The sequence below is a fragment of the Microtus pennsylvanicus genome, chromosome 2 (assembly GCF_037038515.1).
Source record: "Microtus pennsylvanicus isolate mMicPen1 chromosome 2, mMicPen1.hap1, whole genome shotgun sequence".
Lineage (NCBI taxonomy): Eukaryota > Metazoa > Chordata > Mammalia > Rodentia > Cricetidae > Microtus > Microtus pennsylvanicus.
Genome location: NC_134580.1, coordinates 38591561 through 38604725, shown reverse-complemented (window position 1 = coordinate 38604725; position 13165 = coordinate 38591561). Strand labels below are relative to the sequence as shown.

General features: G+C 44.3%; 1 protein-coding gene across 2 annotated transcripts in view; it reads right to left on the bottom strand.

Annotated features, from left to right (window-relative positions):
* The window catches only part of Zfat (zinc finger and AT-hook domain containing), a 171155-nt gene that overhangs the window by 29965 nt on the left and 128025 nt on the right, over nt 1–13165 (bottom strand). The window lies entirely within an intron of this gene.

Below are 13165 nucleotides of genomic sequence, written 5' to 3'. Positions count from 1 at the left end.
TCTCTTTTTGTCTACCTCTGTCACCAAAGAAGATAAATAAAATAGCAATATGCTAACCAATCACAGTTCTAAGTGGGTGTCATTAAAAGCAGTTCCTATTACAACCAAATCACTGATACTCTTGTTCCTTCATCTAAACAACTTCTTTAGCGACATTTCCCTGTCTGTATCTGTGACAACACGCAGTGCCAGGCTGTGGGAAGGTGTAGCTGGCAAAAGCCATTGCAGCCTGACCTAGACCAGAGGAGGCACTTACAGAATAAAGTCACAGCTGAGTCCACAGCTTTGTCTGGCCTCTTGCATATTGCTTCCAGGAACTCAAGAGAGGAAGGGAAGGAATGCCAATCAAGTCCCTCAGGAAGACCTTGGCAGCAGCCTCGAAATAGCTATGGATCACTGCCATGTGCCTGGCTCTTTCTCACATCAAAGTGTCCTCCTGTGTCACGGCACTGTGTAGTTCAGACAAAGAGTGGCAGGGATCCTGTTTGGCAGTTGGACCCATCTAGCAACACCAGCTTTCTAGCTGGGTAGCAAGAGAAAGAAGAATACCAGCATTTTGGCCAGGCAGTAATAAAAGAAGCTCATGGGCCAGCAAGATGGCCTCAGTACTCTGGATGTTGCAGGAGGTGCCCAGATGAAGCATGTTTAACCTCACAGGTGAAACTCACCTGCAGTGGAACCTCAGACAATTAGCAAAATGTCTCTGAGCTTTTCTTCATCAGAAAACCTGAGGATAATAGCTACCTTCTTAGGCTATGCTCTGATGGAAGGGTGGAACACAAACCAACAGCTGAGACACTGTGCTGAGAGTTCCCTACGGCTTCCTTTAGCAATTTTACAACTCTCTTGTGCACGCAGAAGCTGGCACATCACTGTGTCTATTATGACCACCTTGACTATATGACTGACAAATTCATCCATCTTTTCACCATTATTATGCAGACACACTGAAGCAGTTACAGGACTGACTGAATGTGGAGAGCACCAACCAGCAGGGGAGATGACCACTCTGATCTGAAGCATCCACAGCCTCTAGCAATGGCTTCTTCCTCCCAGGTATATATGTGCCCAAGCCTTCCCAATGAGAGGCAGAGAGGATGGATGGATGGGTAAACATAAAGGAGGTCCTTGGCCTCAGTCTTCTTTCTCCTTACTGTATACCCAACCACTCCTTCAAAACAGTTTCTGTCCATGTCTTCCACTCCTCGCCTTCCCACTTAGGGCTCTACAGATTCCTGGGAAAACAGTTGCCAAAGATTTGGCCAACACTGTCTTGTCAGACCCCATGTTCCACATCTATCAGATGGTGCCACCTCCCAGTATAAAAGGACAGTGCATTGCTGCTATTGCCAGCTGCTACTGTTGCTGGCCTCTGCACTGACAAGATCAGATTTTTAACCCTGATGTTCAGCACTGACTCTCTCTAAGGCCCGTGTGTCTTTCCACTCGGGCTGGATGTGAACATTCAGTGTGACCCCTCCTCTCTTTCCCCCAGTAGGACTATCTAGCTGCCTTCCAGTTTTCTCCACAGGGATATGCTGCAAGCATAACTCAAAGCAACTGCAGATTCATATCTTGCTACATAATCTGCTGATCAATCAGACAAAAAGCTGGCGTTTACCACAGCCACTTTTACCACTCAATGACTTCTGATATCTAGCCCCAGAGTCTGTCCCTGCCCCTCTCCGCCTGCCACCCAGTGGAGAGAAGGATGCCATTCCAATTGTATTGATTTTGGCACCAGAGATTGACACCTAGAGCCTTGCACTGTTAGATAAACACTCTAACGTTAAGCAATATCTCCCTTCCAAATCCTCTTAAGAGAAATGTCATACCCCAGGAAGGCCATTCTCCCAAAGAAAGACAATGAAGCTTCAAAAAGTCCCCAGAGAACACCTACATCAAAACATTCTGGGACATAAAATATTTAGTGCTGTCCCATGCAGGGCTACATTTTTACAATCAGTCCTTTGCAGAACCCTTGTGGTTTTGACCACAGGAACCTGCAACAAAGGCAAAACTTGTAGGGGTTTCTCATCTATCAACTATACAGGGGTAAAGGGACTCCAATTCCAATAAAGGACTAGCACAAAGTTAAAAGCCACACCATATTCAAGAGCTTTCCTCTCTAAATAAGCAAACATTATGAATTTATTATTTTTGGAATGCTAGCATGTACACAGACATCAGAAAACTGAGAATGTATACTGTATACACGGGGTGGTCAGTGAGAAACAGCCGAGAAAGGGAGGAACAATCAAAGTAAGAATGGTCCTACAAAGCGAATTCTGACTGTGGAGCCAAGTCCATCCTCCCTTCATGTGGCAAAGCAGATAAACGGCCACAGGAGAATTTCAATGCCTTTCAGTTCCCATGCAGGCGCCTTGGAAGAATTTCTAATGAGAATAAAAATGGCAAACAGGTACGCCATGAGGAAAGAAAAAGTACAGATGAGGCCAAAGGAGGCCCAATTCCCAAGCTACCGATTTTTAACAAGTCAATTCTTGGCATTGGGAGGCTTGGTGGAGAACTCTGCCACACCATCCCGTGCAGACCGAGGCTATCAGTTAGCATTATACAGGGAGCTCAGTACTGGGCTGAGTAGATTTCTCTCAGGTGAGCTGTTCTGGGACCAGAAAGATAACAATTCCCTTCCCTGGGCTCAACTCCTTAAACCCTTTCTATCATTCCATGAAATACCCTGATGGGGTCCTCTGTCCCAAACTACATTCACAGAATGCCACCTGGACCTTTCTGACAAATCAGCCCAAGCTGCAAAGCCTTGGTAGTATCAAACTGAGAATTCTTCAGGAGCTAAGGTAGGCCAGAAATCAGGCTGTGTTACTGATACCTCAGGTCCTAAAATTCATATCCAAAGTATCTATTTGCTGACCTCCTACTGTGAGTGAGACACTGTTCTCTGACCTGAAGATCCTATGATGAATGAAGGCAGCCTTGTGATTCCCTGAATATATATGAGATTCCAAAGATTAAATGCTACCTAGGCAAACTAAATCATAAAGCTTGGTTCATACACCAGATACTCGCAAATAGCAAATGGCACTGGACCTCAAAAGCAAAGTTACTTATTCTGAGCCTTCAGAACAGAATCCCACTAAGAGTTAGGAAGACATAACTCGTGGCATCCACACAGTTCACTTGGAAAAAAGCCTAAAGTTCTTACTATGGTTCAAAAGAAAGGGATTAGAAAAAAAGACAGGGAGCTATCAGTCACAGCTTCTGTTCAGTTGCTCTGGAGTTACTTAACCAGCTTTCTGAGATCTAACATCATAACCAAGTTGTGTCATCTATTTCCTGAGCTACCATATGCTAGGTAGCTGTGCTTTCGTGGACTCATTCCCATAAGCCTCTCAGTTTTATATGATGCAATGACTGTTCCCATTTCACTGATAAACAAATGGAGGCACGGAGTGATTTAGGCACTTGTCCAAAGTGTCCCAGTCTCTAGTCGGCACTGTTTTGAAGCCCCAGGAAGAGCTAATCACAAGGAAATGATTTAGTTTTTTCACTGGCCATCTGGGCATCTATCTTTCTCACAGTTCTTCTGAGAGAGATTCAGGCTGGCATTCTAAGATATCATAGATAGGAGCCAGCCTAGAGCTAACCATCAATTAATGGCCATGGTAGACTTGGAAAGACTATGGCCCCTGCTGATTTTCACTATGCTGCATAAATGTGTGCTCGTGCACACACACACAGACACAGACACACAGACACACACACACCAACTGTTAATGTGTGCTCTGTGGAAACAGTAATATTAGGCTCCAAGAGTCAACATTAGATGTCAGGGAAGAGAGTGACAGCCCATGTGAGCAATAAAGAATATCAACGTCTTTCTTGATGTCTGTGTAAATGCTAGCACTCCAAAAATAATAACTTCGTAATATTTGCTTACTTAGCGAGGAAAGCACTAGAATATGGTATGGTTTTTAACTTTGTCATATACCTGTATTGAACTGTAGACTTTCTGTTCACATTTGAAACTGTTGCTCTGGAAACTGCACTGAAAGAAACAAGAGTGAGGCAGGAAGCAATCATCTTTTGCTTCAGTGGCACAGGCAAGAGACACCAAGAGCCAGAGTGAGTCAGGGAAACAAATACCCAGGCAGGACAGGGAACAGTTAGAGAGAAGGAGGAGAGAAGGCAGATGGACCCAATGGTTGAAACGGTCTGTGGGAAGAAAGAGGCTAAAAACTGTCATCCGTGTGTCTAGTTCAGATCAAGGAAGAGAAAAACACCAGGCTTACAGGGGTAAAACTAGAAAGTCTAGACCCCCATACTAGAGATGAGTTAGAGTCAAAATCTAAAACACAAAGCCTGCTGTGGTATAGGTGTGGAGCTGGGCATGGGCACTTGGAAGATGCTCTATGACTGAACGTGGCTGTGACAAGAGTTCTGTGTTACTCTGGTGACCCAGCATGCTGGACAGGAAGGAGGGCTGCACAGAGGGAGCTCAGGCAGAGGAATCAGAAGCTTCTGGAGTTGTGGAGTCCAAGGTTGCCATCCTCAGCATGGGGAGACAGCAGACTCAAGTACACTGAGAACCCAATTAGAAACGGCCTCACCAGAGTCTACATCCAGACCCAGAGAAGGCAGCTCTGGTGAGCTCACTGAAGAGTTTCAGTAGCAAGGTGAAAGCAAAAGCTGAATTCAGCAAGCTGCTGAGGTGACATGGGGCAGGAGTGAGTTCTGGGTCATGGGCCAATTCTTAGAAGGTGACACACAGCGCAGGTTGGAAAAAATGTGCAACTGATTTGTAAGGCAGGGACTCCCTAAGCTCGTGGATTTTTATCAGGAAAAGTCAAATTAGTACAGACAAGTCCTGCATTCTAGTGGGGGACATGGCCCCAAAGGCTCAGAGATCAAAATGTGAGCCTTCCCCTTTGAGATGGACAGCATCTAAGCAGAGGATGACAATATCAGGTGCCTCTAGTGTGGGAACCTGGGAGACTGAAGCACAATTTTATAGCCTAAGTCTGACATTCTGGATGACACAGACCTAGAAAAGAGAAGTAGAAGATAAAGCATTTATTTGATTGACATCCTGGTAAATGCAGGAAAAGACAATGTTGCTGTAGCAACCTGTACCACGTGGACTAGTTGGTGCAAGATATGTTATTAGAAGCAGCATTATTAGACCTTCACACTATAGTGGGACCGTCACAGTGACATTATCATTGTGTACATAAATGAAGTAAAACCATGGATGAACCAGAAATTAAAAGGTGGGCTCAGATATTGAATCCACTAGAGTTATGACAACCCCAGTTTTTATTTGGGGGGGTGCACGCTTCCACTCTGGAATGTGTGCACATTAATTTGTATGTAGGTGCATCTGGTGTACAGGTAGAAGCCAGAGGTCAACCTCAGGTGTTACTCCTCAGGAGCCACCATCTTGTTTTGTTACTCACTGGCCTGGAGGTTGCCAATTGGACTAGGCTGGCTAAGTCCCAGGGATCCACAGAGTTCCACCTCCCCACTGCTGGGATTACAAGATTATACCTCCACATCCTGCTTGGCTTTACCCTTCTCCCCGTCAATTTTAATTCCCTATTAAATGGAGGAATAAACTGCTCACCTGCCAAGGTTGGAAAGAGGTCACAAAAGCAGAATAGGACTGTAATTTGAGCAGTATGAAATGCAATAGGCCTTGGGACATTTGTGCTTAATCAGTTACACAACACTGTCAGCCCTTTATATCCACAAATCCCATTTCTGGGGATTCAACCAAGGATCCAAAGTTCTTTTAAACTCTCAAAATTCCTTTAAGTTTTTAAAATATGTCTGTCCCGAGCATGTGGAGATCCCTGTAACAACTATTAAAATTATAACACTGCGCTAGGTTTGGAAAGCTAACCTGGAGACAGAGTATTTGTGATGTGCCTGGGTCACATACACAACCTGGAACATTTTATAGAAAGGACTTGAGCGCGTGAAGATGCTGGTGTCTGTGGAGAACTGTGCAAACAAGCTCCTCAATGCTGAGGCTGAACACTGCCCACGTTTGCTAAGTTGGTCATCTGAGGCTTGAAAAACCTCCTGGTAGATAGCCCTACCAACTCTCCATGAAGAGAACATTTCTTTCCTCTCTACCCTAGAAAAGACTTGCTCTTCCTATAGCAGGGAGGCCTGCCTGCAGCCTGAGGCATGCAGAGTGAGGCCTGTCCTCTCATTAAGCACCGTAATCCTCCCACCATGAACAAAGGTTCCAAGGTATCCCTCCCACATCACTGCAACATCTCTGCACACACTGATGGTGACTTATGCCTATGACACATTCCTTTAAACAGAAGTAAAAAGAGTTTGCGTTTGCTATTTTCCTGGTGCCGGGGGTTGGACTGATGAGGCACACCACAAGCCACTCATGACACATCCATAGTGCTGGGCAGTCAGAGAAGAGCTGGTACTCTTCTGACGGTGAGAGGGTCAGACCACAGAAGTTGTTTTCAGGTCACAGCATCTTCATAGTCTATTCAGCCATCAACTAAGTTCAGTTTTGTCATGCAGGCTCCCAATTAAACATCCATTAATCTTTTGTCTAGAATCATAGTTTTTGGGTGACGAAAATATGTCTAGTGTTCAATGATGCCAAAGAAGAGAGGGTCTTGCTCTTACAGGCTCCAGGTTATGCTCAGGCATCATGTGCTGACCAGGAGAACCCACTCTGCCAGGACCTCTCCACAGTGCCCAGAGAGAAATCTCAGAGCTCAAATTTGCATACAGCCAGTCCCTAGGTAGTCTTCATCTACCCCATAGTCAGCAGGGGCAAGAGAACAGCTATGAGATAAGAAGAAAAGAAGAAAGGCAGGAGAAGGGAAGGGAAAAGAATAGAGAAATTGCTCCAGTGGCTTTTTCTTGTTTTTTGGATTTTTTGTTGTTGTTTTGTGGAAGTATGGTACTATATATCAGGTTCAGGGCCAGATCCACTAAAATATACAACCAACTGAGGTAGCATATCCTTTTTAATAAAATGCTTACATATGTGCATAAATAAGCTATTGCTTGCCAAAGTATTATGGTCAGAACCATAGGTGAGATTACAGCAGGGCTAGATCAATCATGTCATCACCACGCCCACATCCTATGCCTCGTTCTCATCTCAGTATCTGAGCTACCCTGTCCCACAGATTCTAGACTTGGATTTATGAGATGTTCTGTCACTGAGGTGAGCTCGGGAGGTAATCCCTACTGCTACAGCAACATGCTCCTTGCTCAAGCTTGGAGACCTGCACTCACAGAGCCTCCACATCATGAGGACCACTTACTTAGGCACAGACACTGTGTGTATAATACATTGTACGTACATAGTAGAGATACTGTCCATGTACTTTATTGGCCTCATAACAATCTGGAAATGTTTGCTTGCCTCCTTCCTTCCTTCTTTCCTCCCTCCCTCCCACCCTCTCTTCCTTGTCATTTAGAAAGTTAACTGAATTTAAAGATGGTTATATGACATATCTAAAGTCACGCAGGAGAAGATATCTGTAAGAGCAAATGCTGACATAGATACATGTTGAGGTGACTCTAAAATCTTTGACCAAATTTAGGTACAGCAATGAATTAAACTAAGCATGCCCAAGGAATTCAGAGAACACATTGCCTTACACAGCCAAAACTACCTACAAGCAAGGAAAAAGAATTGTGCTAGATTAATGTAAGAGTTTAAAATACACTAAGAACAAAAAGACATTTGAAACCAGGCATGATGGGGTATAGACTTAATACCAGCAATCAAGAAGCTGAGGCAGAAGGATCATGAGTTTGAGGCAAACCTGGACTATACAATAGGTCTCGAAAACAAAACAATAACACATACACACAATCTCTGCAAAGCCTAAGAAAAAAACTCTTAACCCCATGCAGACACAAGTCTAAGCTGTGTCATTTCATCACCAGGTGTTGTAGGAAAGTTTCTTAACCTTTTTATGTCTCTCTTTTCTCATCTATCAAATGGATATAACATCAGATCCTGTAAGCATGGAGTAAGATACTATAAATACAGCATACGACACATGATAAGCATTTCCTGTGTTAGCTGTCACCACCATTATTTCCAAAGTCAATATGTTATAGAACAGATGACAGGAAAGAAATGGAAAATTAACAGCAGCAGCAAGAGAACAATTTCACAGCAGTTACACAGCTAGAACAGAGCCTTGTTTTTTGTGGCATCAGGAAAAACTAAATGTCAAGAAGACAGCCACATTTTTACCTGTTCTAGCAAAATTGTGCACAGCACAATCCATGACATCCTACTGATTTCTTCAGCTGCCTGCACCCAATCAGAAATACCAAGCCTAAGGCTACTAGGAAAGAAGCCCTTCAGAAATAGTGATGGGGGCATAGAATGCAATGGGCACAGTACAGAAGAGGGAACAGGAGCTAGGATGGGGCTGGAACACACTGACCTGTATACCTCTGCTCAAACTGTGGCTCCCTGCTGCACTCTGGGGGAAGAGAGGGCTGCTCCTCCTCTGCAGGCTTGCCTACTCCATGTCTTCCCGCAGCTCTGCCTGTACTCCTCTCCACAGTCACCCCAAACACTGGGATGATTCAGTCACACCACATCCTTTGTTACTGTCACTTTGTCCTGATCTTCATGGCCATGTCCTGGACCACACTCCTGTTTCTCACACATCATTCTCATTATAAGTTCCCCCACTTTCTCCTGCTCAGAGCTTCCTAAGAGAGAGGTGGGCAGGCACAGCCCCAGATTACTCCCTCAGAGTCTCCTGTGACAAAGCCGTTATGGAATCTAGTGGGAAAGGCAAGTACAAAGCCCCAAAAGAGCTTGAGGCAGGTGCTGTGAGAGCCAGGTCCTTGGCCAAAGTGTATTGTGGTTATTTTGTGTCCTGACAAACAGGACATATATGTGCCATGAAAGCTGGACTGAAACTACCTAGGGTGATGGGAGGAAATGGGAGGATGAGATAAAGGAGGCGGGGTGTGACAGAAAGGCTCCCTGTACAGTGTACACCTGTGTGACTCTCACTGATGGCTCAGATAGATATCTTTGGTGCAAACGGCCTCATCTAAAGCAACATAACACATAGCATTCCTTTTACCTGAAAATCTGCCCTTGGAATTTGAGGACCCCCCTCCCTGTTTATGTTTGCAGTGACAGAAAGGGAGATGAAGGGGACTCAGATCCACTGATGGTAGCAGAAAGAAAGCAGGCAGAGTGGCCACTAAGTCTTGCCTGTCTGGGCTGAAAAAAATAATATGCACATTTGTAGATGAGGCCCTGAAAGGAAAGGCTGCTCTGAGGGTTCTCAGACAGTCACCAGCAAACCAGGCTTTGGCCTAGGGCCAGACTCCAAACCTCAGGCCCACCCCCGGGCAGCTGGTGCACAGATCAATCAAGGCTACTGCAAATAAGTGTGACTTCAGCAACACTCTCTCCTGCTGCTGCATCAGCTGGGTGACTTCTGCAACCTTCCCATTGCACTGAACTTTTCATTTTACAGATGCCTCTGGGTTTCAGATCACAGCAATAATGTGTTATATTTCCGACAAAGGCATTTCTAACACCTGGAATACCGGTGGCCCAATCAGCCACTTCTTTCCCTTCCCTTCCCACTCCCACCTTGGTGACCTGACCCTGGACAGCCCCTGTCTGGACTGCCTGTTCATCACCAGCATGTTCCCACTGACTCCACACTGTAGATCAGACAGGGTAAACAGTGCTGCAAAACTAGAGCAGTATTAATCATATTTTCCTATATTTCCAAAGAACACAGCTGAATGGACTAAACATGAGCCTTTGCACGGGGATCTCCTTTAATATTCCTTAACATTACACAATGATTAAACAAGGCTTATGGGGCCCAACCAAAGAAAACAACACATTTACCAATATTTAGCTCCTCTCTGCTGAAAAGCAGACCCTTGGCACTAACCAGGGCCTGACTCACTAAAGCTAGAGCAAGGCAGTTGCAGAGCCTCTTATTCCAAAGTGCTCCCACATGCTTCATCCCGTTTTAATCTCAGAGTTCTCACTACTGTGAGGAGGACAAACTCAGGGCTCAAGGCTACCCATGAAATAAGAATGAACCCAGCAACACCCCAAAATTGAAGATGTGTGGGACCATGGCCCTTTGTGGTTCTGAGTGCTTAAAGCAGCTCAGAATCTTACTCCACCTAGAAGCCTGCCAGGATGAATCTGTCGCCCTAGAGACCTGAAGACGAGGGTTAGGAATGTGGCCTATCTGGCAGAGTGCTTGCCTGTCATGCACAGAATCCTGGCCTCCATACCTAGCACCACATAACTGGGCTTAGTGCCCAGCACCTGCAATCCCAGTACTTGGATGGTGGATGCAGGAGGATTATGAGTTTAATTAAGGTCATCTTCATCTACATAACGAGTTTGAGGCCATCCAGGCCTAGGTGAGACTCTGTAAAAAAATAGAGGTAAGATGTGCCGACAGAGTAATCACATTCCCCACAAGGTGCTGCCTGCGTGTCACAGAAGAACAAAAAGTGAACCCAATGCCTCATGCGAGAACTTACATTGAAAAAAGGATTATAGCATTTGCCAGATGTCATTAGACCTACAAAAACAACAACCTGAAGGAGGTGAGACCAATGTGGCCATCTGTAAGTGTGACAGAGCAAGCATGAGGAGCAGGGATAAGCTGAGCATGGGAGGGAGGACAGGTTGATGTGACTGCACTGGTCTGCCTAGAGGAGTGGAGGCTGAGGCTAAGGGGCTCGTATTGGTTGGCATTGCAGCCATGGGGGGGGGTCCCTGTTTTCTCTGTGAGTACTGCCAGAAGTGAGGGCTGATTCTGCCAACCCCACACCTATAGGTATATAGTTTTGATAGCCCACAGAATTTCAGAGAAGACAGACAAGGACGACAAGGGGGCAGAAGCAGACAGAGACGGAAAAACATGTATATTACAAAGAAAAGCACAAGGAAGGGTGGAGGTTTTCCCGGACTCTTGTTCCTAGTGAAGAGCCCTCAGAGATATTTGTCCCAAAGATATCTAAGTCACTCTTAGAATACAGAATACAGGCATGAATGAAAAATGTCATTCATTTCTTATAATGCAAGCAGATTTTGCATGGTATAAGTTTTGTTGTTGCTGTTGTTTTTCCTGTTTTAGCCATTCTGAAAGTTGGGTGTTCTCTACAGTGTGAAAGAGCATTATCCCACAGCAGTTGGGAGTCTTGAAGACAAGTTTATCAAGCCCAGAGTGAAAGGTTTTTCTAATGCTCCTATCTCTTCTGAGAATTCTATGACCCAAAGTTAGCTCTACCAAGAGTCAACAACATGGCACTAACAAAACCAATTCCAGGGTAAAGATCCAAAGAGCAAGAGTCAGATCCTCATATCAATTAATAAGCACAGAGCGAGCTCAGTTTGCAAATAAGGCCAGAGACAAATTAAACAATTTAAAAGAATAAATATTTTAAAACCATGGGTACCACAAGTTCAAAGCCATCTTACCTTGAGGCAATTAACTCATCACGATAAGTAACAGTAAATCAATCCACACTAATTGCATTTTGTGCAAGAGCTTAGAAGAATCTTTAGTGTTGGCTGGTAATCGATTTTATTCTATTATTATATTTTTGGTAAACACTGTGATGTCAAAAATGCAATATCTCCAGAGAATATACTGCATATTCTTAGATGGACAGAAATTTAATTTAACATAAAACTATCCAGTTTCCATTTTTTTCCAGAGATGCTTTAAAAAAAATCTTAAATACAACAGAATTGAAAATGACACAGATGCTCTTCAGCACAGGCTTTGCAGTGGGAAGCCAGCTAATAAAGGGCCCATGTGTCACCCAGGTCCACACCTCTCTTCTTCCTCCCACACACTTCCGCACTCATAGGAAATAGAAAAATGAGTACAGTATCAGAACCCTTACTGTCCTTCAAATTCAGAACAGAAAAGCAAAAAAGAAACTGCCACAAAACCCCACACTTCGTCCTCATCTGCTGCCCCTGAGTGGTTTCCATTGTACTTGGTAAGAGTTCTGGCTGCTAACTTGAACTCAGTCAGCATTCTGCGCTTGAGTTTTGATAACTGAACACACACCCATGGGTGTACATCATCAAGGCAGTGAATGGGAAAAGGACAAAGAGGTAAAAAGTCACTGAGCTTTGAAAGCATAGAATAAAGGATAGAGTTATTATGTCACAGAGACATCGACAAAAAAACCCATCTCTTGAGAACTGCAGTCCTCCTAACTCATGCCCCTTCATTCAATTCTGGGTCTTAATCTTTTGATCTATAAAACAGAGGTTTTAATACTTGCCTAGAAGAATTATCAGGTTAAAGTAAAATATACATATAAAACACTTTAGATAGCAATGCCAGACAACTGGCCTTGTGAGGTCACTCGGGGGTACTAGAAACTGGAATTGCTTACAAATGTTACTACTTACAAATGTTTGTCTTTCATTCTAGTTACTTGAGATTATCTCTTCACTTCCACTCCCTTCCTCACAGGGGTTAGAAGGAAAGCCAGGAATAAACTGCTTACACAGCAAGCTCCTTGGCTGACCTCATCCTAGATACTATCTTTGTCCAACTTTGCATATCTGTCCACATGTGTTCTGTGTATTCCCATGCCCTTTACCTTCTACATGCATACCTCGCTGTAGCTTGCTGTGGTCACATTACAAATGCCTTGGTCACATATTTCACTATCAGAATGCAATAAGAGATAATGATACAGTGGCGGAGAAACTGTTTTTGCTAAAGGGAGTTGGCTCTGCAACTGGGACCTATAAGGTAACTGTAAATGCGGAAGGAAACCTGACATTTCTGCCTTTGTTCCTGTTTGTGTCCTTTACTTTGGATGAAGACAAATAAATCTTTAAATGTTCTTCTTGAGACACCTTAGATTCCTAAATAAGAGGAACTTCATAGGACAGACTCTTTCCCACAGAAGGGCAACTGTCCATGAGGGTGAGGTCACATTATAGAGCAAAGTAACCATCTCCTGAGAGGCACCCCGGCCTCTCAAGCAACAAGAACTTCTTTAACCACCATGGGCAGCACAGCCAGAACATCCAGAGAAATGGGTTAGAGAGGCCATATCTCGACTATGATTGCTTAGTTACGCAAATCATGTATGCCCCAGTTCTCCCTGCATATATAAGCCTACAATATACATCAGC